Source organism: Choloepus didactylus, chromosome 7 (assembly GCF_015220235.1).
Source record: "Choloepus didactylus isolate mChoDid1 chromosome 7, mChoDid1.pri, whole genome shotgun sequence".
Classification (NCBI taxonomy): Eukaryota; Metazoa; Chordata; class Mammalia; order Pilosa; family Megalonychidae; genus Choloepus; species Choloepus didactylus.
In genome coordinates, this window is record NC_051313.1 from 88,221,494 (window position 1) to 88,248,904 (window position 27,411).

Genomic DNA, 27,411 nt, shown 5'->3' on the forward strand with positions numbered 1-27,411 from the left:
AATTCAATTTTATTGAGATATATTCACAAACCATACAATCATCCAAAGTATACAATCAACTGTTCACAGTACCATCATATAGTTCTGCATTCATCATCTCAATCTACTTTTTGAACATTTTCTTTGTACCAGAAAAAGTGAAAATAAGAATAAAAAATAAAAGCAAAAAAGAACAGCCAAATTATCCCCCCACCACCCTATTTTTCATTTAGTTTTTGTCCCCATTTTTCTACTCATACATCCATACACTAGATAAGGAGAGTGTGATCCACAGGTTTTCGTAATCACATGGTTACCCCTTGTAAGCTACATTGCTATACAATCATCTTCAAGAGTCAAGGCTACTGGGTTGCAATTTGATAGATTCAGGTATTTATTTCTAGCTATTTCAATACATTAAAACCTAAAAAGAGTTATCTGTTTAGTGCATAAGAATGCCATCCAGAGTGACCTCTTGGCTCCATTTGAAATCTCCCAGCCACTGAACTTTATTTCATTTCATTTCACATCCAACTTTTGGTCAAGAAGATGTTCTCAATCCCACAATGTTGAGTTCAGATTCATCCTTGGGGGTCATATCCCATGTTGCCAGGGAGATTCACACCCCTGGGAGTCAGGTCCCACCTAGAGGGGAGGGCAGTGAGTTCACCTGCCCAGTAGGCTTAGCTAGAGAAAGAGGGCCACATCTGAGCAACAAAGAGGTACTCAGGGAGAGACCCTTAGGCACAATTATAAGCAGGTTTAGCCTCTCCTTTGCAGTAACATGCTCCATAAGGGCAAGTCCCATGATAGAGGGCTCAGCATATCAAGCCTCCAGTCCTCAATGTTTGTGAGAGCATCAGCAACAATCCAGTTGAGGAAGCCCAACACCTCTGCATTTTCCCCCAGCTCCTCAGGGGGTCCTGCACATACATTTTTGTTCTCTGTCCAAATTACTTTGGGATGTGTCACTATTTCACACTAACTTATGCAAACCTACCAGGTCTAACTTCCTATTAAAAGTTCCATGTAATTATGGTACTTGAACAACTGTACAAGTTAAGTTTTTTAGGAAATATTGATCTTGCACCAACTAAACATCTCTTCCCTTAGTCTCACATGGAATTGGAAGATTTAAAATGCAGTCAGTATTTTCCTTTACCCTTTGATCCAATTTGCCCTAAACCTACCAAATCTGCTTCATTCACATCTCTAGCTGAAGTCTAGATTCTTTTTCAGCTTTTTTAACAGTTGCTATATGTGCTAATACTGACATTCATATTTGCCAAGCTCTAGCTCTGAGTTTCAGGTGTCACACAGATACCCAAAATTCCAGGGATCAATTAGGTCATACACAAGGGATCAGCATCTTGGAATCTGGAGATAGCCATTACAATTCAGGAATAGAAGTGACTGCTGTAAGAGCTTACAATCTAGGGACCATTAACAATAAGCATTCCCCTGATAACCTATGCTCTAAGATTCAATTCTGAGTTTATACATTGTAGTTAGACCATATTGGTGGGACATTATAGTATTTGACTTTGTTTCTGGTGTAGTTCACTCAAAATGCTGTCTACAGGTTCCATTCACTTTGTTGCATGTCTCACAGCTTCACTCCTTCTTGCATTTGCTGAATATTTCATTGTAGGAACACACAACAGTTCACCATTCTTTTCATCATTTGATGTACCGTTAGGCCACCTCCAACCATTGCAAATCATGCATACCGTCTTCAAAAACACCAGTATGCAAATGTTCATTCATGTCCCTGCTCTCAGATCCTCCAAGTAGATGTCCCTAATGAAGTTGCAGGACCTTATGGAACCCACATACCTAGCTTCATGTAGAACCAGCCCACTGTCCTCCAGAGAGTCTATACCATTCTGCCTCCTAACTGACAGTAAATATGTGCATCACTCTCTCCATGTTTTCTCCAGCAGTTTTATCCCTGTATATATTTTTCAATACAATTTTATAGAGCTATATTCATATATCATATAATTATCCACAGTGTACAATCAGTTGTTCATGGTATCATCATACCGTTGTGCATTTATCACCAGAGTCAGTACTTGAACATATTGATTACTACAGAAAAATTTTTAATGAATAAATAAAAAAGATAATAACAAGAAAAATAAAATATCATACAATACAATATTATATGTAGGGTCAGACAACAACACCATTACCAAGAATCCCATATTTCTCACTTATACCCCCCTCCCAAACACATTTAGCTTCAGTATATTGCCTTTGTTACATTTAATGGAAACATACTACAATGTAACTGTTGACCATAGACTCCAATTTGCTTTGATTATATTTTTCCCCAATACCATCCCTTTTTCAACACTTTGAATAGTTGACATTCATTTGTTCTCCCATATGCAAGAACAGTTTTATATTTGTACATTTAACCACTATCACTGACCACTCCAGTTTTTGCTAAGTTAAACAGTCCCAGTCTTTAACCCTATCTTTATCTCAGGTGACATTCATCACCCTAGCCCACCTTTTTCAATCTTAGTCACAGATATCAATGTTAGTGTAGTTACAATATTGTGCTACCATCACACTGTATTATGCTATCTATTTCTGGATCTATACAATCAATCAGGCTGAACATCTTGTAGTCCTTCAGTATCAAATGCCCGATCTCTAACCTCTTTCTAACCCCTGGTGGCCTGTGTTATCAGCTTTTAACTCTCAAAGTTTGCTCATTAATGTTACTTCATATTAGTGAGACCATACAGTATTTTTCTTTTTTTTTGTCTGGCTAACTTCACTCAACATAATGTCCTCAAGGTTCATCCACATTATTATATGTTCCATATCTTTGTTCTGTCTTACAGCTGTGTAATATTCCATCATGTGTGTGTACCACAGTTTGTTTATCCACTCATCTGTTGATGGACATTTGGGTTGTTTCCGTCTCTTGGCTATTGAGGAAATAATGTGATGATAAACATCAGTTGACAAATGCCTGCTTGTGTCTTAACTTTCAGTTCCTCTGAGTATATACCTAGTAATCGAATAGCTGGATCATATGGCAAATCTATACTTAGCTTCCTGAGAAACTGCCACACTGTCTTCCAGAGTAGTTGCACCATTCTACATTCCCATCAACAGTGAATAAGTGTGCCTTCTTCTCCACATCCTCTCCAGCTCTTGTAATTTTCTGTTTTCTGGATAATGGCCATTCTGGTAGATGTGAGATGATATCTCATTGTGTTTTTAATTTGTGTTTCACTAATAGCCAGTTAACTTGAGCATTTTTTCATATGTTTTTGAGACATTTGTATTTCCTCTTCAGAAAAGTGTCTATTTTTTAATTGGGTTGTTTGTCTTTCTGTTTTTGAGTTGTAGGATTAGTTTATATATTTGGGAAATTAAACCCTTATTTAGTATGTGTTTCCAAATAGTATCTCCCATTGTGTAGGCTGCCTTTTTACCTTTCTGACAAAGTCCTTTGATGTACAAAAGTGTTTAATTTAGAAGAGATCCCTTTCGTCTATTTGTTCTTTGGTTGCTCATGCTTTGGGTGCAAGGTCTAGGAAACCACCTCTTATCACAAGATCGTTAAAAAATTGCCCTTCATTTTCTTCTAAGGGTCGTATTTCTAGTGCTAATGTTTACGTCTTTGGTCCATTTTGAGTTGGTTTTTGTATAAGGTGTGAGAGGGGGTCCTCTTTCATTCTTTTTGGAATGGATATCCAGTTCTCTAAACATCATTTATTGAAGAGGCTGCTCTGTCCCAGTTGCTTTGACTTGACCACATTATCAAAGTTCAATTGCCTGTAGATGTGAGAGTCTATTTCTGAACACTCAGTTCAATTCCTTTGGTCAGTATATCTATCCTTATTCCAGTAACATGCTGTTTTGAGCTCTGTAGCTTTGTAATATGCTTCAGAGTCAGGTAATGTGAGACCTCCCACTTTGTTCTTCTTTCTCAAGATATTTTTGACTATTCAGAGCACCTTACCCTTCGGAATAAATTTGGTTATTGTTTTGTCTATTTCTGCAAACTAGGTTGTTGGGATTTTAATTGGTATTGCATTGAATCTATAAATCAGTTTAGGTAGAATTGTCATCTTAATTATATTTAGTCTTCCAATCCATGAACACAGTATGTTCTTCCATCTTTTTAGGTCCTGTTCAATTTCTTTTAGCAGTTTCTTGTAGTTTCCTTGTATAGGTCTTTTGTGGCCTTCATTAGGTTTATTCCTAAATACTTGATTCTTTTGGTTGCTACTATAAATGGAATTTTTTTCTTTATTTCTTCCTCTTGTTGCACATTAGTTGTGTATAAGAACACTACAGATTTTGTGTGTTGATCTTGTAGCCTGCCACTTTACTGTATCACTTAATAGCTCTTATAGCTTTGCTGTAGATTTTTCTGGATGTTCTATATATAGAATCATGTCATCTGCAAACAGTGAAAGTTTTACTTCTTCCTCTCCAATTTGGATGCCTTTCATCTCTTTTTCTTGCCTAATTGCTCTAGCTAGAACTTCCATCACAATACTGAATAACAATGGTGACAGTGGGCATCCCTGTCTTGTTCCTGATCTTAGAGGGAACGCTTTCATTCTCTCCCCATTGAGTATGATGTTAGCTGTCGCTTTTTCCTATATTACGTTTATCATATTGAGGAAATTCCCTTTTGTTTGTATCCTTTGAAGAGTTTTCTTCAAGAAAGGATATCGAATTTTGTCAGATTCCTCTTCCGCATTTATTGAGATGATCATGTGGTTCTGCTTTGATTATTGATGTGGTGTATTATATTAATTGATTTTCTCGTGTTGAACCAGACTTGCATACCTGGAATAAATCCCAATTGTCCATGGTATGTAATTCGTTTAATGTGCTGCTAGATTCAATTTGCAAGTATTTTGTTGAGGATTTTTGCACCTATATTAATTAAAGGGATTGGTCTATAATTTTCTTTTTCATAGTATGCTTGTCTGATTTTGGTATTAGGGTGATGTTGACATCATAGATTGAGTTGGATAGCTTTCCCTCCTCTTCAAATTTTGAAGAGTTTGAGCAGGATTGGTACTAATTCTTTCTTGACTGCTTGGCAGAATTCAATATGAAGCCATCCGGTCCTGGGCTTTCCTCTTTTGGGAGCTTTATGATGACTGACTGAATCTCTTTACTTGTGATTGGTTTGTTGAGGTTGTCTACTATTCCTCAAGTCAATGTTGGTTATTTATGGTTCTCTAGGAAGTCATCCATTTCACCTAAGTTGTACAGTTTATTCACATATAGTTGCTCATAGTATCTTCTCATTGTCTACTTTATTTCTGCAGAGCCAGTAGTTATGCTTCCTTTCCCCATTTCTGATTGCATTTATTTGCATACCCCCCCCCCCCGCCTTGTTAGCCTAGCTAGGGGTCCATCAGTTTTTGTTGATTTTCTTGAAGAATGAACTTCTGGTTTTGTTGATTCTTTCTATTGTTTTCCTATTCTCAATTTCATTTATTCTACTCTAATCTTTGTTATTTCTTTCCTTCTGTTGTTTTGGGATTAGTTTGCTGTTCTTTCTCTAGTTTCTCAAGGTGGACAGTTAATTCTTCAATTTTTGTTCTCTCTTATCTTTTAATATAGGTGTTTAGGGCAATAAATTTCCCTCTCAGCACCATCTTTGCTGAATCCCATAAGTTTTGATACGTTGTGTTTCCATTGTCATTTTCCTCAAGATATTTATTAAGTTCTCCTATAATTTATTCCTTTACCCTCTGGTTTTCTAAGAGTGTGTTGTTTATCCTCCATATATTTGTGAATTTTACAATATTCTACCTGTTAATTATTCCCTACTTCATTCCATTATGATCTGAGAAAGTGTTTTTTATAATAGCAATGTTTTTAAATTTGTTGAGACTTGCTTTGTGATGCAAAATGTGATCTATCCTAGAGAATGTTCCATGAACACTTGAGAAATATGTGTATCCTCCTGTTGTGGAGTGGAGTGTTCTATAAATGTCTCTCAAGTCTAGTTCATATCATACAATTCAACATCTCCATTTCCTTGTTGTTCCTCTATCTATGTTCTACCCATTTATGAGAGTGGTGTGTTAAAGTCTTCAACTATTATTGTGGAGTTATCTACTTCTTTCAGTGTCCTCAGCATTTGCCTCATGAATTTTGGGGCACTCTGGATTGGTGCATAAATATTTATGATTGTTTTCTTGATGAATTGACCCTGTTATTAACATATAGTGCCCTTCTTTACCTCTTTTAATTGTTTTACATTTGAAGTCTAATTTGTCTGATATTAATATAGCTACTCCCACTCTTTTCTGATTGCTGTTTACATGAAATATCTTTTTCCAACCTTTCACTTTCAACCTATTTTGACCTTGTGCCTAAAGTGAGTTTCTTTTAGACAGCATGTAGATTGGTCCTGTTTTTTAATCCATTCTGTCAATCTGTGTCTTTTTATGGGGAGATTTATCCATTAACTTTTAGTGTTGTTACTGTAAGGGAAGTACTTTCTTCTACCATTTTGTCTTTTGGATTTTATATATCATGTCATCTTTTTTCCTCTCTCCAATTTTATCCTTCCTGATAATCTTCATTTCTGAACTCTTGTCTTTTCTTATCAGCCTGTAGTACTCCCTTTAGTATTTCTTGTAGTCCTGGTCTCTTATTCACAAACTTTCTCAGTGTCTGATTGTCTGAAAATATTTTTATCTCTCCCTTATTTTTGAAGGAGAGTTTTGTTGGATATGGAATTCTCGGTTGGCACTTCTTCTCTTTCAGTATCTTAAATATATCATAACCCTGTATTCTCACCTCCATGGTTTCTGTGGAGAAATCTGTACATAGTCTTATTGAGCTTCTCTTGTATGTGATGGATTGTTTTTCTTGTGCTGCTTTCAGAATTCTCTCTTGTGATCTATTCTGTTTGGGTTACACTGTAGTTCATTAATCTGTAATTTTCTTTCATTAAGTTCAGAAATTTTCAGTGAACACATCATGCATTATTTTTATGTGACTTTTCCCCTCTCTTCTCCCTCTGGTATACCCATAACATGTACATTTGCGTTCTTCATTTTGTCACACAGCTCTCTAAGACCCTGCTCATATTTTTCCATTCTTTTCACCATCTGTTCTTTTGTGTGTGTGAATTCAAATGCCTTGTCTTCCAATTCACTGATCCTTTCTTCTGCCTGTTCAAATCTACTCTTTTATCCCTCCACTGTCTTTTTCATCTCCTCCATTATGCCCTTCATTCCCATAAGTTTTGCCATTTGTTTTTTCAAGTTTATGAAGTCTCCTTTATGGTCATCCTGTGTCTTCCTTATATCTTTCATCTCTTTTGCTGTATCTTCCCTCAGTTCATTGATTTGATTTTTGAAATCATTTGGGAGATTTGTTTGAACATCTTTAATTATTTCTTCCTTCAGTTCATTAAATTGATTTAGCATTAGTTGCCTCAACTCCTGTATCTCAGTTGAACTATTAGTTTGTGCCTTTGGCTTTTTCATATTTTCATGTTTCCTAGTATGACTCATTATTTTAACCTGTCTAGGCACCTGACTTTCTTGATTAGTTTATTCTGGATCTTGTTTTTACTCTGTTACCTAGGGTTTTCTTGTTGGTTGGCTTTGTTCTCTAACCTTTGGGGTTCAGGTCAGCTTATTCTAGGCCTCTAATTTAGGTTCTATTTAGTTGATCAGAGTTTTTCACCTCTTGTTTTTCTGTTTCTTTTCTTGTCTTTATGTACCCTTCTCATGTGAGAGTCTCCTCCAATATGGTCAACCCCAGTCAGGTTTTCCCAGTCCATAGAGGCCCAGGTCTCCGGAGGAGTCTATGGAGTTTCCTTGAGAATGAGACCCTCCTGTGAGGCCTTTAGATTCTGTGCTTTTCTTATCCTATCCAGCAGGTGGCAGTTGTCAGCCTGCAGCTCCACCACCAATGTAAGGAGGTGTGGAGCCTTTAGTTCTCTCAGTGACCCTGACCCTGTTCAGGGCATGGGTAACTGAAGCTGGTTTCTGAATTCCAGCCCCTGGAGTCTGAGTTCCCTGAAAGAGGGCTGCTGCTTGAGCTGGACCACACACACACACACACAGACACCCCTTTCCTTGGGAGAGGTTATGGCCTTTAGCAAATTATCTCACCCACTAGACTTATTGCTTTGTCTATCAGAGCTATCTTAGCTCTGCACTTGCCTGGGCCCAAATTGCAAGTCTTTGAGGCTTTCCGTATTGGGCAATTTAGAACAGTCATTTTTAAAAAAAGAGAAAATGATAAAAAAAAAAAAGGGGAAAAGAAAAGAAAGGCAAGTATAGACTATTTGAAGAAAATTGCTTTAATTCCATCCTTGCAGTTCTGATGGGCTATTGAAATGCAGAAAGACAAGGGGGTGGAGAGCAATTGAGGAGAAAACATAAAGCCAGAAACCTGGCTATTCAGAGAAGGGCCCTGGCCCCCTATGTTTGCATATGTGTCTGATTCTGTTTGAGCCCAGCTCTTCTCCCTATTATGTTCACCCCCAATTCCAAAAGTCTCTGTTTTTTTTTTTTTGTTTTGTTTGGTTTTGGTTTTGGTTTTTCTTTTCTTTCTTTTTTTTTTTTTTTTTTTTTTTTTTTTTTGCTGTATTTGCTAACCCTAATCTCCTCCCCACCAGGCTGACTGCTCCCAGATTCTCCAGTGTCTGGTCTCAGTTTGTCTATGGTTGGAGTTTTTGTTTACCAGTCTGAGTTTGTTAATCAGTTCTGCAACTGCAGTTCTCTCTCTTGGTTCCCAGCACTGACAGCCCCTCCTCTCTCAGGAAACCAGCCAAAAAACAGTCTGTTGTGTCTGGCAGGAAGGGGTATGGGAACTTACAGATTTCACTGATCTCAGCTGCTTCACACACTCAAGGTTGCTGTATGATGTGTGTCCAAACTCAGGTTCCCTTGAGGGGTCCAGTCCACACAGTTCCTGGCTGTCTACCAGCTGCCCCAGTGGAGTAATAAAACCCACACCTCACCACTCTGCCATCTTGCCCCACCCTAGAGAGGAGTTACGTTTAAAACAACAGGGATCATGGGTTAATGTTGACATGTCCAGTACATCTCTATTTTCACTAAGTCTCATTTGCCTTGCTCTAATAGGATAGTCCAATATAAAAGTGCATGAATTGTGTAGCTCACCAACCTGAGGTCAAATCCAGGACACCACCATTTTCTCACTGTGTGACTTTGCGGAAAATATTAATTTTGTTGCATAGATTTAACATATTTAAAGTTTCTTCATCTATAGAATTGGAATACAAATAATCACTCACATATCCTAATAGATATAAAGTACAAATAAAATTCAATTTCAATAACATTTTAATTAACAAATAAAAATTTTAAGTGAAGAAGAAATGCTGCTGAACCCAGCAATTAGTGATAATTCTTGGATTTTCTTGGTACAGAGTCCTATTAAAGGCAAGGATTCTATAATGAATAACAATCAACCCAGGGCACAACCAAAAACTGGGGAAAGAGTCTATTTTTGTACTTAATTCAATTCTGAACTCTAAATTATTAAGTACTATATGGGTTAATGTTTTGAAATGAAGGATTTGCTTCTTAATGTGATATCTGCAATTTGTCATAAAGTTGATGAAAGTAATGTCCTTGGCTTACTCTCCAGAGAAGCTAGTTCTCTTTTTGTGCTATATTCTTGGCACATAATAAAGAGAAATTTTGAAAAAATGTATTTCCCATATGAAAACATGACAGGATGTCAATGGGTTGAAGTAGTGCAGCTTCTCATAAAACACCAAAAGCTATACACTAATCATTTTTCTGGGAATTCATGTTTTATGTGGAATCTCCTATGTTTATTAATTCTCATATAATAGATGTGTCCTCAATAGCAATAAAATATTAAAAGTACATAATCATAACAGTAATTAGCTAGAAAAATTAAAGATTAAAACTAAAAATATGAGAAACTAAAATCTTCTCCATGGTGTAGTAAAACTTTAAATATGGAAATACGAAAGCAAATTATTTTCTTAATTTTAACTAAACATATTGTATCCTTTAATTTATTAAGATTTATGATTTTTTTATTAAAGGATCTAATGTTTTTGTATATCTGATGTCATGTTATGGCCTTTTTGAAATAACTTTATTAATAAAATTTCATTATGTGATACAGGAAGAACTTTTAGTATTTCTAAATATCTTAAAATTATGCCTTTCATTCTTCCTTCTATGCCCATGTAGCTTTTATGTTCTTTTACCCTCTCCACATTCTACAGTTTCTTCCATTATAAAATAAGTATATAAATTATTAACAGGTCTAAAGTATTTTTAAGGAGTTTTCATGGTCACCTATGGTGTAAGATGCATTAGAAGCTGTTTTGCTGCTGTGTGGACACACTTGAAATCTGTTCCAACATGTGAAAATGACACTTCTCCATATGTGAGGGGGAGCAAGGGAAGTAGTCACCATACGCTTCTGCCTACTTTAGGGTTACTTCTGAGATCTCCCATGATTTCTGCTGGCCTTCAAAAGAGAGGCAGAACAGAAGTTTAAAGGATGCTGATGCAGTCTTTACCAAGGCATATCCTAATATGCTGGTGATAGGATGTTTCTTTCAGATGTTCCATGTCACATGGTTAGGTAGAACTATGGCTGCATAAAGTAGATCCACATTTAGTCATCACTCATCCTGAGTCTTTGTACTCCATCCTCTAGTTCAGAGTATTTCAAAATTTACTGAACATAAATGAATCACTTGGTGATCTTGTTAAAATGCATATTCTGTTTCAGGAGGTCTGGAAATTGGACAGGATTTTCCAATTTTAGCAAGTTCCAAGGTGATGTCAATGTTGCAGATATCTAGACCACACTTTCAGTGCTAGACTCTGCAGAACATCCTGAAATAGATATTTCTATTTCAACCTCAACCTCCCCAGGATTCAGTTAACTGCCAATTCCCTAGCAGATTGTTGATATGCTTCATATATACTTGAGGTGATACATTTAATCTCAAATTTTGGTGTGGACAAGAATAATTTGTCCTGATTTAATCATGTGTTTCATAATCTTTGATATACACCCCAGTAATCCATTCTCCTACATAACCTGAAGACTCCTTCCAGTACAAATTTCTGAGACCCTGCAACTTCTTGTGAGTATATATTTTTTACCTTGTAATAGATTTTACAAAAATTCATCAGGATTTTGTTGGAATTGACACAGTATAATGTGTCTGGAGACAATGCAAGGTGGTGTGAGCAGGTATTGAGAACAGACAACCCATCTGAGGCAAATCCAGGCACGTACACTGATTTTTTTTCAACTAAAGGTACATATTTCGCTAGCAAGAATATTTCAGTGGTAATAAAGGGTTCATGGTTACTAATTTCATCTCTTTCTGCCCCATTGTCTCTATCCAAATACTCAGGGACCTGATCCTTCCCAACCGGATTCATCCTCTATCATATTAGGCCTAATGTAGTCATGCATTTAACTGCACAGCAGTTCTATAATATTTGGACCAATTTTACCTTGTAATGTTTGGACCAGTTCATGTCTGCCCTGAGGCTATGTGAAATATGGGATTTCATTAAGGTCACCTTAGAGCCCTTTATGCCTTGGAAATTAAGACTTAAGCATATCTTTTATTCTTTTTTGAGCAAGCTTTCAAGCCCAGTCTGAAGAATCAGGCTACCCATAAGTTTTGTGATTACCATGGCTGCCACAGTGATTGAAAGCTGTGATTGAGATCCCCCTTTACCTTGCCATATATGCTGATTCATCAGCACAAATACCAAATGTGACAAATGTATGGACTGTCAGTGCCCTATGTCCCATCAGCAAGGAGATCATTTATGAGTCGTGAAATATACGACCACCCAATCTCAAATCCATCTACAGGATGCATTTCCTGGAATACTTCCTGCTACCAATGATTTTCTCAGTCTGTTCCCAGAAGGAAACATAAAACGCTCAATCAGTATTTCATTGTTACTCTAATGAAGGTCCATTTACAAAAGTGTGGGCAAATTTAGGGATAAAACCCAACCATCAGGGTCTTGCAACATTTGAAAACTTTTACCATCCCAAGACATGAGGAGCCAAAGAGAATGAGAGCTTGGTGTTATGAAAATGTAGGTCCCAGACTGAAGGTGCAGCAGGGATAATTTGGAGGCTTGGGAACATATCCTTTCCTCTTTTTCCTAGTGCCTTCAAATTCGTTCCCATGCCTCTCTCTACCTATACTGTATATACAAGAACCCAGAGTGTAAGGGAAACTGAGACACTAGTTCATAGGTGTCAAGTTCTTGGACCACAGAACAGAGCAGGAGATGGCAGAGAAGTGATCTGGGGTGGTAGGCAGTGGAGAATAACCAGCATAATGGACAAAACCTTAAGAGTCAACTTGTCATTTTTTAGTCTGAAAAATTACTATGAGCATTTCAAAGCATGCAGAAAATTTGAAAGAATTGTATAGTGAACATCAACATACATCCAGATTCTACAATTAATATTTTGGTATTTTTGCTTCTCCATGTATCTATCTATTGCTCCATCTTATTATTTTGATGCATTTCAAGTATGTTGAAATATCAATATATTTCAACACTGAAGAGAATGCATATCATTAACCAGAGTCCAATATTGTTTCCAGGCAAAATTTAAATTCCTTGAAATGTATAAACCATAAGTATATCATTCAATGGATTTTTACTAATGTCTATAATTTGTAAACCCAGGTCCTATTAAGATACAAAATGTTAGCATCACCACAGACTTATTTTTAATTGTTATATAAAAGGAATATTATTTTCTAAAAACAGAATTAAATATTTAAGCGCTATATAGACTGAAAACCTTAAACAAAACCAAGACAACTTTGGGAAAAAATTATAACCAGGTACTTTTAAGTCTATGATCTTCCCATGATGTGAGTGTATTTAAGATGCATAAGCATGAGAGACAGAGAAGACAAGAACAAAAACTTAAAGGACCTTGCTAAATCAGCCTCTCTAGAACTTCATTGTTTCTTTACATTTAATGATTATATGATACAATGATCTGAAAAGGAATATGAAATATACTTACAATTATGTAAATTATTATTTTTGCTATTTCTTCATATCACTCTTTTCTTAATGAGTAACTTTCCTAAATGAGAGAAATGGGCTGAGTTGTTTCTAGTGTTTACTCTAGACTTAATATCCTCATGTATTGTTAAAATTCAAGGAAACACACTTTGGATAACAAATTATGGAATATTATAGTCAAATGGGATATTATTAAGAATGTTTTAAAATTACAATCAAGTATCAAAGATCTAGATTCCTTAAAAAAAAATCAACAGCTAAATTAGTCCATTTTCAATGGATTGATGTTGAAAAAATACAATGTAAATACCCTTTATTTATGTTTGTTGCATACTCATTTGAAGTATAAACTAGATTGCCACTGGAAGTTAAATTAGGCAGTAGAGAAGATACAAGTTTTGACCAAATCGTAATAATTTCTATATAAAGAACAAGATTTTCTGTTATTCACCATCAGTACTTATTGTCATTTAAATCCTCTGCTATTCACATTTCACAATAAATTAGAAAATACCTAATCATTTATGTTTCTATAACTACAATTTTCTGGTATCACCAATATGTCTCCTGAAGTTGTATTCCTATCATTCCAAATCATGGGCATAACACAAAGAGACATTTTAGATCATTAACAAACTATCATCTTTCTTAACCAGGCTTTAAAGTTTTTCAAAAAATCTTATCTTTATAACTCAGTAAAAACACAGTCATGAGGTTATTAATTAAAATTATACCAGGTAAAATATAAGCTGAGATACCTGGAGATTGTGATAATTTGTATAATTTGGGCAGCCTATAATTTGGATAATTGATATCATAAAAACTTGCTTTCATTTGCATGATCATGAAATTAGAAAATAAAGTTAGTGTTTTCATTATCTGAATAGTTGTTTAATTATTCACCTCAATTTGGAAGTACAGTTAAGGGGTTAACACAGAAAAAAGCAAAATCTCTTAATTTTTGAGATATTAAACAGACAACACATAAATGTCCTTCCCTACTTGCTTGAAATGTTGGAGAAAAACATAATTAGACCATGTTTCTGTTCTCCAGAGAACAAAACTATGTGTTCTCAAAGGCATATGTTTGGGGTAATTTTTATGCTGAGGTTGGAAGCAATACAAATCTCTAAAAACACTGGACCAAGAAAATTGGATATGGCTCAATAGGCAGAGAGGACCCAAAGGTATTAGTTACAGCATTTCTTAATATATGAACTATTCAAGCATTTGGCAAAGATCAAATATATTTGGAATATTTTTATGCCTGTTTAAAAGAGTAAACAACTACTTTGGTAAATCTTTTCTCAAAGGTTTTATCTGAACAAATAAGCATCCACTCAGAATTTTAAAGAAAATCCCTCACTATTTTTAAATACATTTATAATTTTCACATAGCAGCATTTATGTTTGGTTTTATCAAGCTTTGGAAGGTAGAAATGTTACATAATTTCAATTTTCTTTCTTACTCTATACTCCACAACTGTGTTTCATAAATATTTTCCTGAAATAATAATTTCATCCTCAATGAAATTCAGTATTTTTGTCAATGGTGCTTTGCCATGGTTCTTACATAAGCTCAGATTTGCACCCTTACTACCTATAGTATTTAAGTTCCTATTGTTTGGAACAAAGGAATGAGTAATTCCACAGTCTGAGATAAAATATTTTTGCTGTTTTTAGTCACTAAATTTATGGTACTTGGTTATGGCACCCTCAGGAAGCTAAGAAACTCAGACAGTAATCTTGATAGCTATTGTCTCTTCTCACTTAAAATATTATACAGAAGTCATATTAATTTCCTTTGGAAATGTTCAGGGAGAGAGGTGCAGGATCCAGAATGTGTTGTGAATGGAGGACTCAGAAAAATATTTTGGAGACTTCAATTTCATCTGTGTGTTCCCAGACCAATTTCTGATGGGATAAGCTCAGAGAAGAGATTGGCAATGTCTTTGGCTGCTAGTAGCCTTCAGTAAATGTAAGGGTGTAGAAAATCCCTCCCATTCTTGATAAAGTCAGCAGTTGGGATGGATAGGAAGAGATGAGGGTAACAAATCATCCTGTGAAATATCAGGAATATTTCCTGATCTTTTCCATAAAAGAGAAATTGTACAAACCATGTTTCTTTTCAGAAATTATCTCTCCTCAGGCTTTCTTTGGGGAAAACCTGGCACCACTCTCAGAAGGAAGAAAATCTGACAAAGCCCATTATGTTTGATTCAAGCTCCTTTGACTAGGCCCATTGTGATAGCCCCCTTGCTCAGAAATTTGTCCAGATTTTTACCTCTCTGTCAGAACTGGGTCCATTTTATTGGACCCTTCTTTTTCTTATATGCCTTGATTTTTCTATCTGTATCATCAGTAGCCTAAACTGAAGGTATATGCATCTTGGGGTGCAGAAAAACTTCCAGTGGCCGAAACAGTTTTAAGAAAATAAATTTCCAGATACTTAACTTTCATTTGTAGTCTTGTCTGGACTTGAACTTTCTCAGAATCTTCCTGTTGTCAAGATACCACGCAGATTATTTTTTTCCATTCCGTTTCACAATCACCTTTCTCACATTCTACAAAAGAAAGCACTGTCACTCATGTTAAGTCTTACTATGGTGTATTGCTCTTGGCTGTTAATACTTTAGGGTTAGATAGAAGGGAAATTATGTCAGTGAATCCTCATCAGTCAAGGCCTCTATACCTGTGCAAGGGCTTATTGTCTTTCCCATTTGTGCTGGTTTCGATGTAGTATGTCTCCCAAAACACCATATTCTTTGATGAAATCTTGTGGAGGCAGATATATTTAGTATTGATTAGGTTGGAACCTATTGATTGAGTGTTTCCATGGAGATGTGACTCAATCAACTGTGGGTAAGAACTTTGACTGGGTAATTTCCATGGAGATGTTACCCTACCCACTCAGGGTTTTTTTTGAATTAAATCACTGGAGCCATATTAAATTGCTGACAAACAGAAGGAACTCAGAGCAGCTAAGAGTGATATTTTGGAGAGCAACTGAGAGTGACACTTTGGAGGAGCTGCAGCTTACAGAGATATTTTGGAGAATGCAACCCAGGAGCAAGCAGATACCTTGAGAGGAACATTGTGGGAGAAAGCCACTTTGAAACCAGAACTCCAGAGCAGACTCCAGCCACATGCCTTCCCAGCTCAGAGGTTTTCGGACGCCATCCTTCAGTGAAGGTACCCTGCTGTTAATTCCTTACCTTGGATACTTTATGGACTTGAGACTGTAACTCTGTAACCAAATAAACCCCCATTATAAAAGCAAATCCATTTCTGGTATTTTGCAAAAAGGCAGCATTAGCAAACTGGAGCACCATTTTACACATTTTTTGCATTAAGGGTGATGTATGACATTAAAAACTGCCCATTTTTACTTGTGTCAGGATGTTTTGAATTCAGATATATTGTAAAGTGGTGCAACAGAATTGAGGCTAAACTTTTCTAACTTCCAACTATTACTAAAGAATACAACACAGGTAAGGGAGAGTCGCATGACAGCACTGATACGACACTGGAAGTAAATATTGAAGACAGTGGCAGCCTCATTACCTTATCTATGTTAGAATTAGAATATTTGAGGATTTTTAAAAAGCATTCTGGGAAATACTACTCCTCTGTTAATAAGCATACCCTGTCTTCATTTTTACCATTCTATGTACTAAGAACATGGTGCAGGCACTCATTTGCCCATGTCTCAGTCTGGGTGTCATTTGCATATTTTTCTGATTTCAAGGTAGAGGAAGTGAAAACATTCACATTACCTTCCAGAAGAACAACATTACATTTTCAAGTGAAAAATAAAATATGTATGGAAAGTTCTATATTTCTTAAAAATTTATTTAGATTATTGTGGAAAGTATTTTCAGGAAATTTCAAAAAATAGGACTACTGGGTACTATATTTCCATAATCATATTGTGCCTGGGCCTATTATTTTTGATGAGTGAAGTTATACTTGGTTCATTTATTCAGCCTTGATGTGTGTGTTTCTTGAGTAATAATACTCAATTTCCACTAAGGCCGGTCTCTCTGATGTGGTTCAGCTCCTGGCTTCTAACCCTGCCCAGTGAGCACTGCCCATTTGTGAGTGCTTCCATCTCATGGTCTCACCTGGGGTGTGTGGATTTGACACTAGCATTCTTAAGTTTTCAGAATGCCTGGAAATAAAATGTCAATACACCAGGAAAGATATTTTTCGATGAACACATTGGTGAAGATTGGACTGTAGCTAGATGAAATCAAAACTATACCTTGAAAAAAGAAGGATTAAGATGATAGAACTTTTGACAGGAGGTCTAAAAAGGCATTTAGAACTCTGTTGGCACCCAATCTTTACTGATACAAGCGTGGTGGGAGTTTTAAAAGACAAAGTTTGTAAAAGTCAGACTTTATCTGCAGTTGCCCTTGACAGACATTTTACCATTTTACACATTTATTTTCCATGTATTTGTAGAAAGAAATTTAGATTTCAAAATGCATATACAGGAAGAGAATTTAAGTCTCAATAATAAACAATTCTTGTCCTTAAATGATTACTATTATTAATTAATTTCCCTAGGTATTATAGGAACTACTTTAAAAACATGTTTACGTTTTCAAAGGAACTAAAGTTTAATTCCTTTTTAAGTAAAGCTGTTTTCTTATATATTTTCACATGAGTATATTTTATTTTTATAATGGCAAAAATAAATTACCTGTGGTAAATCAATGAAATGAAGATACTACATCAGAATAAATTAGGACTGTCAAACAAGATTCTTCTATGTTAACTAATCTTAATTTATTGTCCCTTGTTTATGGGCTGTGATGTTTGCTGTTGCTTAAAGGTAAAGCTTCTCAAATTACTGTAGGAATCAGAACATCCAATTAAGTTGACCATTAAAGAACATCACAAAGGATAATACATTGCATGAAAAAGTTACTTACGATTTTTACAAGTCAGATTCCATTTATAGCATAAATATATATACATATGTAATATACATGCATATATGTATATATGTGTATATATGTATACATAAATCTATGTACACACACACAGCCAATGCCTAACATACAGTAAGAATTCAATAAATGTCCCTTACATTCTTTTTCTTCCTCCTGGTAACTTTGTTTCCAGTAAAGGTTAGTACTCCCTAAAGATTGCTGACCTGGTGACTTAGTTGGTTAGTCAAATGATTAGTTTATGTTTCAATAAATGGTATCTTAAAAATGTATTTATTTACAGTTGAAAGAGTGGTAACATTCTACTTTGTACAGGGCAACAAAGTTAGAGATAAAAAAGAATTTAAAAAACCAAAATACTCTTTAGGCACACTTTTTACATTATGCTTGATCTGTAACCTACTACAGATTATTCCTATTCCTTTTTCCTTTGAGTTCTAGGAAGAAACATTTTCATTTTTATTTCCAGAATCCCAAAACTCTTTACCTTCATTCATACATAGCATTCTGATGCCAAGCTTATGCTTGCTTCAATTTAGACCATTTATTTATTAATTTATCAGAATGATGCAGTTTCCTAATTAATTTTTCTGGTTTAAAAGGAATATTTCTGTTCTTGCTGCTTCTCTTGAACCATCCTTTCTCACAAGGAAAACAATCCTTTATCACAGAAAAAACAAAAAAAAATTGTTAATGGTTTTCTAACGTTTCAGGCTCTCAAATCCAATTTCCATTTGGTAGGGAAAAAATTATTCTGAAGACATTTTGTTTTCATTTCATTTTTCCCAGAATTGTCTTTTATCATCTCTGGACTCATTAATGGATTTCTTATATGTCACTTAATTCTTGTTCAGCCAGGTATGTGTAGTGTAAGTCTAACATTTAATAAGCAATGTTTTGTTATGTTTTGAAGAGGAGTTTGTTTTGATTTTGTTGGGTGGAGGCAAAATTAATTCTTCACAGAAAGGAATAATCATCTATTTATTGGTTTTATTTAAAGGATATTTGCTCTTTATCTTGTGTATATTTTGAAACATTTCACTAGCACATCATTTTTAGCAAGATAATACAGTAATATCACAATAAATTATTGCAAAATCTTTAAGTGAGATGTTCAAAATGAGACAAGATTTGAAAATCCATACCAGCCACATTTCCAAAAAATATACTAAATGATTTATTTAGAAGTCATAAACCTTTACAAAGCTTATATTTTATAGAATCAAGAACATCTGATTTTTGTTTTACTTTTTATCTTCTTTTGAGCATTACTAACTAATCCAAGGAATTTTCCTTCTGTGTTTGACACTTAATTAATTTAGTTGACACATTTTTATTTTCTAGACTCACCCCAGTAATTTCATTTACTTAGATGTTGTCTAAAGTGTTCCCAATGTAAAATACCTAAAAGATACATCTAAACATTTTTTTCTGTCTAAATGTAAACATTAGGTATAAAATTCTAAATTAGCTTTTTATATTCTCATTGATCTTCAAAGTTTGATTTGAATCAATACCTTAAATCTCTGTGCTTGATAATAATGTGAAATCATACTCATTTCTGACACAGCAGGTTTTTGATAGCTCTGGAAAAACCAGAACATCATTACTTCAGGCAAGGTGACAAGGATAATCACCTCCTATAATTCAAGTTTAGTACCTGAATGTCAGGGAGGGATCATTATGTCCTTGATCCAAAAATTTTAACCATATTACATTGTCTGGCTTCTAGCAAATGTTTTGAGAATTACTAGAATTACTCCAATTCAAAGAGACTGCATTAGATTCATTTCAGCTTTTGAAAATGTAATTCAAATAATACCTGAACTGTTTGCATTCAATATAGAGCATATACCTTCCTTAGAGTAGTAACTCTCTTTGCCAGTCTAGAAGTCTGGTGAGATCTTTTATCTCCACCTTTGGTCAAAGAAAGTGGCATCTCATGAAAAAGAAGTATAGTTGGAAATATTTAGAATGTAAACTCCATTCATTTATTTTTATTAAATATGGGTTTCAGTGTATGTATGTGTTCTGGTTTGCTAAAGCTGCCAGAATGCACAATACCAGAAATGAATTGCCTTTTATAATTGGGGTTTATTAGGTTACAAATTTACAGTTCTAAGGCTGTAAAATTTCCAGTCTAAGGAATCAACAAGGGAATATCTTCACTGAAGAAAAGTCAGTGGTGTCTGGAACACCTCTGTCAGCTGGGAAGGCATGTGGCTGGTGACTGCTACTCCTTTGCTCCCAGGTTGCATTTCAAAATGGCTTTCTCCAAAATATCTCTGGGCTTCTCTGTCTCTCTTAGCTTCTCTTAGCTCTCTGCTTGTTTCTTCTGGGGCATTTCTCTCTAAGTGTCTGGGAGTCTTCTCTTAGCTTCTCCAGGGTAAACTCTAGGCCTCTTCTCTTAGCTTAGCATCTCCAGTCTTTCTGTCTGCATCTCCAAGAATCTGGGTCTGTGTTGGCTCTTAGCTTCTCTCAGGGGTAAACTCTGACTTACATATCTTATCTTTTCCACAAAATGTCTCCCTCAGCTTCCTGAGCTCCTTCTCTGTGAACTCTTTTAGAGGACTCCAGTAAGCTAAGCAAGACCCACCTGGAATGGGCAGGTTCATACCTAGATGGAAATAATATAATCAGAGTTCCCACCCACAACTGGGTGGATCACATGTCCAAGGAAACAACCTAATCAAAAGATCCCAGCCAACAAGATTGGATTAAAAGATCATGGCTCTTCTGGGGACCATAACATCTTCAAATCGGCATAGTATGTTCATTTTCCTTGAAGTCAAATTGTTCAAGGTAGAGCTGGTAGTTTTTTGTCTCACATAAAATAATTTAAATTTATGTGATTCATAAAAGAAGTTAAAAATGAAGATTCTCCATGAAAAATATGATCTCAGGTTTGCTTATTTAATGTGTAAATACCAAAGACTTTGCTTATGTGTAGTAGTTGCCATATAACTTGCTGCACTTGAGTCAATCCTGCCCTTATCATATAAATGATGTATGCTATTATCATGTAAATAAGGCATCCAGCTTTTATCATGCTCATATATGTTTAGCATGGGTTTTATGAGTCCCAATATCCTTCTTTTCCTGATGTTTCTGAAGAAAGAAGATCATTTTCCTCTTACATACCAAGAATTCTTTTGACATAAAGCATTGCTTCAGTCTACTTGAATAATTATATTGCTGATAATGATTTTTTAGGAACATTATAAAGTTTCCTTAAAGTCACATTGTTTTCATTCATTGTTCAGCTTATTGATGTCTGGTTTCAGGAATTACTCCTCTTGCATACTCAAATTTCTAGCCTTTGAGTCACATATAGATGATGTGATTTAGTAAAGAGTTGATCTTGCTCTGGTTCATGGTAATTGAACCCTTGTCATTCCCAGGAGGAGAATAGTAATTGAGGACCAAAGTCAAAGGATTTGTCATTGTAGCCACAAAGTTCTAGGTGCTGGAACACATAGTATACAGATATAAATCTGTGCCCTAATGAAATTTACATTCTTTGGAAGAAGAGAAATTCATAACAACAGCAAAAAAAAGCCACTAAATCCAATAGTTTACATAGTACAATAGAAGTTGGCAAGAACAAGAGAAAAGATTCAGAGACAGGATGTTGGTAGAATGAGATTGCACTAAAATCATTGTGTTCAAGGTAGCATGTATTGAGAAAGTGTTTTTTTGAGCCAAAACTAAAGGAAGTAAAGGGATAAATCATACAAATTATCTGGGGAAAGAGGATTCCAGACCAAGGGAAGATCAAGCTTGTTTGGAATTATATAAGCTACCCCTGGATGTTTTCTATCTACCAGCTCCAAAATTGGTGTCCAGAGTCCATATATTCATTTAGTCCATCATCTTTTATGTGTGTCAACCTTCTAAGTGCTGACCACATACAGTGGTGAAAAAGGCACAAAAGGTCTTTGTACCCCTTTCGAGGGACTTAAATTCTGTTTGAGGGTGACAAAAATATGCAAGATAATCTACTGACAAGTTTCTAGTTGATGATAAAGTGGGACAGAATGGAGGGTGACTAGTTAAGACAGGGTGATCAGACAGGGCTCTCTCAGAAGCAGTATTTATGCTGATATGATATGAATGCCAAGTGAAGAATACTTCAAGCAATAGAACAATCAAAGCCAAGGATCCACAGACAGAAACAATCATGGCTAGTTAGTAGTACATAAAGAATGTTATCGTAGTTTGAGTGGTGAAAGACTGGGTTAGAGAGTGATAAGAAACAAGCATAAAATAAGATTAGAGGTATAGACAGGTATTAAAACCCATGTGGATTAATGAGAAAATGGAGAATTTAGATCTTATTCTATATCTGATGGAGATCTATTGAAGGATTTTAAGTAGAGGATTATATGATCTTGTGTATAATTAAAAGTATCATCCTGGGATTAATTATAAACAAAAATAGAAGCAGTAGAAGCAGGCAAGGATACCACTTCAGATGGTGAGAGATGACATGGGTTGATGGTGGCTTGGATTAGGGTGGTGGCAGAGAACAGGCTGTTCGCTTGACCATGTGGGGAATGGAGAATTACCAGATGTTTGGTTTGAGCTACTTGGTTGGATGTGGTAAGTTTGTGATAAGAATTAAGAGTTTCATTTAAATTAATTTTGAAATGCCAACCAGATATCCAAATCCTCATGATTTTAACACAAATCATTTCAACCAAACAAAAATTGCACTGTGTTTTCAATTAAGGAAGAAAATATAATCTATTTTATTTAAATTGTATTATTTATCAATTAAATTACAATTATTTTGAATCTCATTAAATATATAATCTCTTTAAATTTCTTGTCACATGCTTGCATCTCATTCTGTATCAAAAGAGGATAACTATTGACTTTATCAGAGACCTGTTTATAGAAACTAATTCATATATAAAACAATCTTAGAAAATAGTTCCCATGGACAGTATTAAACTGAGATGCAAGTTATTTCTCTTGGTAATTCTTATAAAATCTATTCCAAGAAGAATATTTCAAAGTAATTCTATGGCCATGCTGTTATTGCATGTATTGTAGCTAAGAACAGAATGTAGTGATTATTGTATTTTTATGATCTTTTACCCTTTTTATATGTGTTTAAATTCCTCTTAGAAGATAACTACAGAGATTGCCAAATACTTCTGCATGAAAGTCATACTCTTGGTATTTTATGATCCAGAATAGATCCAACAGACTACCTTTATCCCCTCAAGATTAGACATATTGCCCTAAATTGTTGAGCACATTTTGAGTTTGTACTTTTTGAGAGTTGCTTGAAGTGTGGGGGAAAACACTAACATTTATAAAAACAACAAAGCTATTTAGTAATAAAGAAAACAGTTGTATTTTGAAAATTACTACCACATTTATATGCTTAAGGAATGAAAAAAATCACTCAGTTTTATAATATATGAAATAGAACATAAATAAAATTGGAAGAGGTCACTGAAAATGTGAATAAATTAAAAGCTAACAATAAGTTTATGAGATCTTATATTTTCATTTTATACTTTTAAGACAAGCACAATGTCTCATTTTTTAGAGTCTCTTAAACACACAGGTGCACCCTATATTACCATATTTGACATAAATTGCAAATTTGCTATTTAAATAACTTTATTCCTATTTGACTGAAATTTTAATTATGACAACATGATTTCTTTCTTCACATGCTTTTAGACAAATTTAAAATAAATGAGCTAATATGAAACTTTTTTCAGCTCAGAGGTATTCGTATACACCTTTCTTTTTGAATTAAAATAGCCTTATTTTTTTCTGATTCCTGATTACATGGAAAATTCAGTCCATATTGAAAGGGTAAAGAAAAAAATACAATCAAGAAACCCATTTTTCAGCTGTCACCACTTATGTATATCCAAACTCTCTATACAAATATAGATGTTTGTTACTGCTAAAAAATCAAATAAAATGTTTCCAAGCCTTCTAGAACAAGACAGCCAAATGATTACATCCTTTGAAGAGAAGTTAATTGTGAGTATTGGAGTTTGTCCATATGATGGATTCCCTGACCCATCCCCATTGCAATGCAATTATGTGTCTGAGCTGTAGGGAAAAACGTGACTATAAAGATTAAGTGAACACTTTGCAATAAAGTACTGCCTCATTGATGTTTACAAACACCATTGCTTTGTGGTCCAGACAACAAAGAAGAATCCAAATTGTGATACAGGAGCCTGTTACTCACCTTTTTATAAATAGTGCAGGGCTGCCTGTAATTCAGGACCTCAAATCTACAAAGCCATTTTGGTAAATCAAGGACTTCAGCATGAGATTGATAGCATCTGGGGCCTGAAATTGTTGAGAGATGGAAAAGAAAAACATAGCTGCTCCCCTTTCAGAGTGTCCCCAAGAACTTTAGAAATGGTTGGCAAGAGAACTTTGCAAGAGTTTAGAGGACCTGAATTGGCCAACAAAACATGAGTGATTAATATTAATATGAATCCACTTTAGACTGTTAACAAATGTGGATTTGCAAGACCTAAGATACACTGAAATAATTTAGCAGACGATCCCTAGGCAACAATTAGTGGAGTCAAGGAATGGGTATTGAGTAATACTAGGGATTTTTGACAGAAGGAATTGTACCACATAAGGAATTTTCCATTGTTTTTCAAGATCTCAGCAAACTTTCCCTTAAGAAAAGTTCTCTAGCTGGTTGCAGACATAATTTGATCTATTCTATGTCTGTAGAAAAAAATACTAGCCTTAGCTCAACCATTAAATGTGTGATCTTGCACTGAAATACTTTTATGCTATTGCTTAAATGAAAAATACCTAAAGGAAGTTGACATTGCTAACTTGGAGAACAGATAATCCTCAAGTAAGTAGAGATTTATGGTCCTGTAAAAAATTCCCATAGACAAAATGGTGTAAGTTAAAACTGACTCTGCTATTCTATTAATAGCTGTCACTTGTTTTTCACCTAATTTAAATTGTGGATAATAATACTACCAACCTAATTCATCTGTTGTGAGATGTGAATAGTGGAGGTAAATCATGCTAACATTTATGGAGCACTTAGAGCATGCAAGACACTGTTTTAAGCACCTTATATAAAAATTAATTCAATTCTCATTAAAGACCTATAAGATATTAACCATAATTATACCTAAAGTAGTAATAATGATAATAGCACCTCTTATAGAGCACTTATGTTTGGGTAGACACGGTTCTAGGTGATTAGCCACATTTTATGTAAAGAAGAACCTGAAGCTCATAGGAGTGAAGCAATCTGCTGGAAATTTCCTAGGTGTTCTGGAAAGAGCCAGGCTGCTTGCCTAGCCAGCCAGGCTTCCATTGTCCAATTTTCCACTGTCTAATTTTTAAATCTGTATTTTCTAGCACCTTAGGAAAGATACTCCACAAATGTTGATTTTTATCATTATTTTTATTGCTATTATTATTAATATTCTACTTATTGCTATTATTATTATTGATACTATGTGCCAGACATTTTTCCCACATTCTTGTTAATCTTTTCTTAGGCAAAAAGAGGCCATAATATTGAGAACTGGCAGTTTAGAATGCTGAGCCCTCTATCTTGGGACTTGCCCTTATGAAGCTTATCACTGCAAAGGAGAGGCTAAACCTGCTTTTAATTGTGCCTAAGAGTCTCCCCCGAGTACCTCTTTGTTGCTCAGATGTGGCCCTCTCTCTCTAGCTAAGCCAACTCAGCAGGTGAACTCACTGCCCTCCCCTCTTTGAGGGATCTGACTCCCAGGGGTGTAAATCTCTCTGGCAGCACAGGATATGACTCCCAAGGATGAATCTGGACCTTTCATCATGGGATTGAGAACATCTTCTTGACCAAAATGGGGATGCAAAATGAAACAAAATAAAGTTTCAGTGGCTGAGAGATTCCAAATGAAGTTGAGAGGTCACTCTGGTGGGCACTCTTATGCACTATATAGATAACCCTTTTTAGGTTTTAATGTATTAGAATAGCTAGAAATAAATACCTGAAACTATCAAACTGCAGCTCAGTAGCCTTGACTCTTGAAGATGATTGTATAGCAATGTAGCTTACAAGGTGTGACATTGTGATTGTGAAGGCCCTGTGGATCACACTTCCTGAATCCAGTATAGGGATGGATGAATAGAAAAATGGGGACAAAAACTAAAGGAAAATAGGGTGGGGGGGATGATTTGGGTATTCTTTTTTACTTTTATTTTTTATTCTTATTTTTACTTTTTCTGGTATAAGGAAAATGTTTAAAAAACATGCTGGGGGTGATGAATGTACAACTATGTGATGGCACTGTGAACAGCTGATTGTACACCATGGATTATTGTATGATATGTTAATATAGCTCAATAAAACTTAAAAAAAAAGGCAGTGAACTATGTATTCTGTTTTCAGTCATTTTTTTCACTTCCTCATTGTGTAACTGCAGTCTAGATATTGGACTTCTCTGGTTCTCAGATTTCATCTGTCAAATGCAGATTCAGGTAATAATGCATGAGATGTGCTACATTTTAAACCACAAAGTGCAAAACTAATAAGAGGAGGTAGAGGGAGAGTGGGGAGAGGCAGGTGGGAAATAGTCATAGTAAATTCAAATCTTTTCTGATAGCTCAAAATTGCAGACAAATCTCAAATCTCAGGCCAACAACAAATCATGTTCCAAGTTTATATCTAAAATAAAATGTAATAGCAATTTAAAATGGTATTACATTTTGAAAATAAATGTGCAAGATTACAATAATACTGTGTTTAATCTTAAAAACAAAAAGAAGAAGCCATAATAGATTATGTAATATGTCTTTTCCATCTAGAACCAAAGTGCCAGAGCTGACATTTGCAGCTGTTTGACCAAGTCCAAAGTTCGTGTACTTCTCAGTATGCTGGAACTGAAGGAAGCACTTTTATAACAGCAGGAACAGACAAAGAGCCCAAATGTACCAGAATTTTGGTAAACGCAACTACCACTATTGTATTTTAACCTCTTTATTGAGATAAAATTTGCATTCCATAAAATTTATTAAAGCATGCAAGTTTATGAATTTTGTTAGTCATGTCAAAGCACAAGGCCAGTCCAAATTCACAGGGTGAGGAATAAATTCCACATCTTCATGGGAGAAGGAGAAAAATATTTTGGATATATTTTTCATCTACTATAATCTACCTTCTTGAATTATTTCTTCAAAAATCTATTCAGTGTTTCCTTACGGTACTTGACAACCATCAGTCAAATAATTAGCCTTATATGGCACTGTGTTGGTTTAGGTCTGTTATGTACCCCAGAAAAGACTATGTTCTTTTAATCCAATCTTGTGTGGGCAGACCTATTGTGGGTGCGAGCTTTTGATTAGGTTGTTTCCATGGATCTGTGACCCTGCCCATTCAAGGTGGGTCTTAATCC